Source organism: Peromyscus leucopus, chromosome 8b, assembly GCF_004664715.2.
Source record: "Peromyscus leucopus breed LL Stock chromosome 8b, UCI_PerLeu_2.1, whole genome shotgun sequence".
In the NCBI taxonomy this organism is placed as follows: Eukaryota; Metazoa; Chordata; class Mammalia; order Rodentia; family Cricetidae; genus Peromyscus; species Peromyscus leucopus.
The window spans coordinates 98,456,118-98,462,415 of NC_051086.1; positions in this window are offsets into that span (position 1 = coordinate 98,456,118).

The following is a 6,298-nucleotide window of genomic DNA, read 5'->3' on the forward strand; positions in this document are numbered from 1 at the left end:
CACACATCTACACATAAACACGGAAGAAAGAAAAAAGGGTGTTTAAAGGCTTTTCTCAATGAACTTCTCCACATGGTCTTCAGAGGGAAGCCCGGGACCTGGCCTTCTGAGAGGCTGCTTCCGGCCAGAGAATGAGCACTGACACTGTGAGTATCCTTGCAGGCATTCTGCATGCCATAGTTTGAAACTCTGCAGTCTCCAGAGAGACCTTAGTCCTCCATTGGCCTCCAGTTTGAGTGGCTGTGCGTTTACTGTCTTTTAATTCTAGCCTCTAGTGAGTGTGAAGGAGGATCTCAGTTTAGTTTAGACTGTGGAGGTCAGAGGACAACTTTCTGGAGTCCCTTCTCACCTTCCACCCTGACTCGGGTACTAGGGGTCAAATTCAGGACACCACGCTTGTGCGGCAATTATCTTCATCAATTTTTGCTTTTTTATCTTTTTTTCCATGTGGATAGTCAATGCTTAGTGAAAGTCTATTTCCTTTTTCTCCATCTTCCCAGAATGACCCTCCCCAGGCCCGAATCCCCTGGAATAATCACTGCCGTCACAGGCCTGAGTTGGGTTTCAACTCCACACAACATGCCCGTCTCCTCAACTCCTCTGAGCCCCGCTGAACTCTCTCCCCCAACTCACACATGGGCCATGGGCAGGGCAGTCCCGTGCTGCCATTCCTCTCACGTCCACGAGGGGTCGCACCATACCTTCCTGAGTTCTCTCCAAGAACCTGCGTCTCGGTTAATCCCATCCCTTGGACCCTCCCATCTCTCCCAACACCACCTTCGGGTTTAAAGCTCCAGGACTGTATTCCCGGCTATCCCAGAAACTCATCTTTGTAGCCACCTTGCGTGATTTGAACCGACCTGTGGGAAGCATGCATTCTGATGTCCTCATTCAATATTCCTGTACTGTCCTCATCAAAATAATAATAATAATAATAATAATAATAATAATAATAATAATAATAAATTCCCATTGCGCTGAGCACTATCCGAGTGAGTGGGGAGCAGGATCTCATTTTGGCCATGGTGCTCAGCATATCCCAGGTGCTCGGCATTTCCCAATATACAGCAGGTGCCTAATGAAAACAAGTCACCTCACCAAGACTTTGAAGTCTCTTCATAACTCTCCCTACAGCCTCGTGCTCTCTTTAACCTTCGTTTTCTTAGGCACAAGGGCAGCAAGATTCACTGGATGGGATCCCTATAGTGGATGCAGACTCCACAAACCAAGTCAGACGTGAGCTTTTTTTTCTCTCCAAAGGAATTTCCACCTCCATCTCTGTTTCCTATGTTGCATGGCATGAAAGCATTTTCTGAAAAATTCAGGGTTGCCTTGGTGTAATCTAAAAGTTTTTGCCCTCCTCCTTGGCATCCTAGCTAATGAGGAGATGGCTCCTGATTTCCAACACTTATTTTTCGTGGTGGACATTTACAAAGATGGCCTCCGGCCTCACTCAACACCACTTGCTAATGTCTTTCCACTTCAGATACATTGTTGCCAGTGTCCACCAAGGAGCCAAAGGTCCTTCTGGGTCTCAGCTTCACCCTCAGCTTCTCTTGACCCCGGAACCTTTCCTCAGCCCCCAGAGTAGGAAATGGGGGCCTGGGCTATCTCAGGCTCTCTCTTTACAGACAAACTATGTGGGCCATCACGTCCAGTTGATGTGGAGATACTTGTAGCGTATTCTGAGATGTTGGTATCTCTTTCCCCTGAGCTCTGTGGCACCCAGATGCTGAGGCTGGGGTGGGACAGGAGAATGTGGTCCATGGTTAGGGTTTTGCTGATGGAATACTCTCTGCTCCGATGCTCAGCAGTCAAGACCCCACACACCCTTGCTGCCGTCACAGGTGGTGGGACACAGTGTGTCAGGATCCGTCACAGGAGGTGGGACATACTGTGTCAGGATCTGTCACAGTGGTGGGATACAGTGTGTTAGGATCTGTCACAGGTGGTGGGACACAGTGTGTCAGGATCCGTCACAGGTGGTGGGACATACTGTGTTAGCATCCGTCACAGTAGTGGGACACACTAGGTGTTAGCATCCGTCACAGTGGTGTGACACACTAAGTTGGAAGCCCAGGTAGCCGTGCCCTCAGCCTGTCATACCTGCCCCGTGTTCTAGGCACTCGGGTACAGGCTGACTCATACCCTCCACCCCCCCCCCCCCCCCCGGCCTTGTCTGTGCTCCTGGTAACATGTAGGGTGGAGCCAAGGGTGTTGGATGAGGTTTCCAAGGAGCTGGTGTTCAGCCCTGAGGGGTGAGGAGTAGGCAAGTAACAGCTACTGGCTGCACACAACAGAAAACCAGTCTCGTTAATTCTGCCCAAGGAGAATTTTCTGGAAGGGTGACTGAGCAGTCCACAGAAACACAAAGTGAACTAGAGGACCAGTCTCCTAAATTGTCCAGGAACCCAGAAGACTGACGTAGAGCCACAGAGAAGGACTCTAGAGGACTGTGCTCCTGCCCCCAGGGTCAGCTTACCCCTATATGCTGGATGCTGGAGACACATGATGGACAGCGTCTCCAATGGCCAGGGCTTCTCAGGGGGCCCAGGTTCAATGCCCATGTTCTTTGTCGGGACGTTGTAGGGGATCTTTGGCCTGTCAGGCTCCTACAGGGGCTCACATTTGGATTAACCCCAACTCCACTGTGGTGTTTAGCTGCTAAGCAACCAAAACCAACAAACACCAACCTCTAATTTCCCTTAATTTGCAGTTGCCAAGAGGCAGTCTCCAACTTGCCTCCTCTAGGCAGCTGGCTACCCAGAGCACGGCTTGAAGATGCGGGTCAGAGAACCCACCAAGATCAGAGAAACTGTCCTGACAATTTGAGTGCTTCTAGAGAATTCTTATGCCAGCTTTCTCCCTGTGGCTAAGGTTATCAAACTGTTTATAGTGGTTTTTTTTTGTTTTTTTTTTAATGTATGAGTGCTCTGTCTATGTGTCTGCCTGCAGGCCAGAAGAGGGCATCAGATCTCATTACAGATGGTTGTGAGCCACCATGTGGTTGCTGGGAATTGAACTCAGGACCTCTGGAAGTGTAGCCAGTGCTCTCAACTTCTGAGCCACCTCTCCAGCCCATGGGTCACTAAACTCTGTGCAGGGCGTGGATTGAATCTTTATGTGGATGATTGCATTGGGTCTTACGTCTGTGTTGTTTGCTTTACGGTTATTTATTGATGTGTGTATTTGTGTGTGTATGGACAAGCACCGATGCTCACACACGGGTAGAGGGCAGAGAAGCACACTGGACAGCTTGCCCCATTACCCTCTGTCTTACACCCTTGAGGCAGGGTCTCTGGGGACCCATCTGTCCCCACCCATCAGCATTGGGGTTACAGCCCCACAGCCATGCCCAGCTTTCACACAGGTACTGGGGACCAGACTCAGGCCCTGGTGCTTGTTCAGCAAGTGGTCTCACTTCGCTGGCCCGTCCCTCCAGCCCCTGAGAACTACTTTTCAAGTCTGACAGGAACGACAAGGATTAGACAGGTAAAGGGCAAACGGCAGATGTGACAGGAAGTGGGAGGCACTGAATGTGTCTGAGGAGAGAAGAGGGGTGTGTGAGAGAGAGGGATGAGAATGGGGAGCTGTGGGGGTGGGGGAGTGACTCGGGGTGACTCAGAACCCCTGGGTTACTTTCACCGACTCAGTCCACCTTAGGAGCTCCACAGTACAGTCTGTACCTCTTTCTGCCCCCTCCACCCGCCTCCCCATTTCCTCAGGCCCTGCCTGCTTGTGTTAGTGTCTCCTTGGCCCTCAAGGCAATAGCTGAAGCCTCCCGATGGTCTCCTCAGTCCTCTCACACAGCCTGGCTCCTGGGCCTTCTAGATCTGCGCTCCCATGGATGCAGCTTGGCTCTGGCTCCCTGGGCTACAGCCACGCTGCCCCTTGGCATCTCCACCTGCTGGTAAGCCTCAGCACTGGCATTCCTCCTCCCCATGAATGTGCTGCTGCGTCCCAGCTGCGGGCATGCCCGGGCATGTTCGCATGGTGAGGCGGAAGGCCAGGGCTGATAAGCCTCTGCTTATCTCCCTGAACTCTGTGAACATCTCCCCGGCCAGAGTCCATATGGGAGACGGCAGAAGTTGGTGGGGATTGGAAGACTGAGACAGGGGGATTGGAGAACTGTGGCCTTGTGATTGGAGAACTTGTGGCCTACCATGATGAGCCATGGGCCTATGCTCCAAGTCCCTCCCTCTTGCTCAAATGGACCTGCCCCCGCAAGCGTCTCTGTCTGGTGGGTGGAAAACGCCCTTCCGTTTTCCCCTAGATAGCATGTGTGGCAGCCTTGCCTTGTGCCTGGCCCCGTTCTAGTCTCTGGGGTGTGCCAGCATACTGTAGGATCTGTGCATGAAGCACTTACATTTTAGAGATATAAATGACAGGAAAACCAGTGCTGAGGAGGGCCACAGTGCAGGTGATGTTCCTTCGTCCATGGGGCAGACCGGAAAGGACTTGGCTGGGCTGTTTGGACTGAGATCTAATGAAGCATGTCAGTGAGTCAAACACACAGGTGGGAAGGAAAGTTCCAGGTCAGTCAGGGCAGCAGAAGGTGCCAAGGTCCTGGAGCAGCAACCGGTGTTTGAGCCACAGGTGGTTAGAACGGAGCGAATAAGAGATGAACAGAGCTAGGTGTGTGTGTGTGTGTGTGTGTGTGTGTGTGTGTGTGTGTGTGTGTGTGTGTACACTGTAGTGTCTGGTGGGGACTTAGGACTCTGTTCCACGTGTAGGAAGAGCTCTCAGGAGCCAGCCAATAGGGCGCAGGGAAGCAATCTGAGTTTGTTAAAAGGTGCCTGTCTGCCAAGGAAGGAGGAGGGAGAAGGGAAGCAGGGTCTGGTTAGGGAACGTTGCCATCGCCAAGGTAAAACTGGTACCCGTGATGGCCGTGGGAGGCAGACAGACTCTGCGATCCTGGTGTCTGCCCATGAAGTGAGGACGGGAGACAGGAATGAGATGTGGCTGGTATTTGGAACCTGAGCATGTGGCCAAATGGGATTACTGCTTGCAGACCTGGTAGGCATTGTTTCAGGTTCACTAGTTCTGGGGAGAGGAGAGGATTTCTAGACCCTAGGCACACAGGCTGGCTTGTGAGTGAGCACGGGGCTCTGGGGAAGCAAGAGGAACCAGAATGTTACGATCTGTCTCACAAATTCATCCATCCATCCCTGTCAGGCTCATTCATTCACTCATTCATTCATTCATTCATTCATTCATTCATTCAGCAAAACTTGAATATGCACCAGAGATAATCAGCCAGACTCTTGACTGGATTCTGTGAAAAGAGGAGTAACCTAAAGAGACAGTGGCGCCTGCTGGACACGGCACTGTCTGTCTGCTGGACACGGCGCTGTCTGTCTGCTGGACACAGTGCTTTCTGCTGGACACAGTGTAACTTCATTCCTTGACACAGTGCCTCCTAATTTTCTGGAAACACAGTATCCTTGCGTTTCTACTTTCTAATTTGTTTCCTGACTTTTTGGTCAGAAGCCAAGCAATTGGTAAGCGGATCCATGTAAGATAGATTACCTCAAGGCCCGGCATGTACAGTACTATGTGCCAATCATTCCACTACAGGAAGTAGAGATGGAGGATTGAGAGTTCAAGACCAGCCTGGACTGTATAATAAGACAACATCATGTCTCAAAACAAATAAACAGGAACAGAAATACATCTTATAGGAGGTGGGTGAGTGCCTAGGGGAAACAAGATTGGGCAGGAGGGCCTCCCAGGTAGTTTCAAAGACCAAATCTCAGAATCTTCTCAACCCAATTTGTTTTCACAAAGTGGCCGCCTCATCCTTAGGAAGGGAGAAAGAGAATGGACCATAGTGACCCTATGGGGGCTCTTTGGGAAAGGTTTTTGTCTTGGAAAAACAATCCTGAGGCAAGCTGCCCTTGTGAAAATGGCCTGGTTACCAAGATCTCGGGATTAGGAATCTCAGTGAAACAGAACAGGTGTGTGTGCATGTGGGGGTGGACAGTGGGCCCCTCGGAGGGGCCTCCTTCATTCCCTCAGCGTAAAGCCGCTCCACCCAGGGCAGGCAGGACTCTGAGCGTGTGCAAAGGGGGTTGCCGCCTCTGCGCTGTCTGAGGGCTTCTGCTATGCGAAGAATTTTCTTTGTGCTTTCTGCTGCTTTATCCTGCAAGGAATGGGGAGTGGAAGCCTGGGTCTCTGAAGGCTCATAAACCAAAGTCCCCACCTCGGTCCTGCCACGGCACAGATGGGTGACCTCGAGTAATGGGTTTACGTCCCTCCAGAACAGCCGAGCTCACACAGCACAGCGACCTCATTAGAC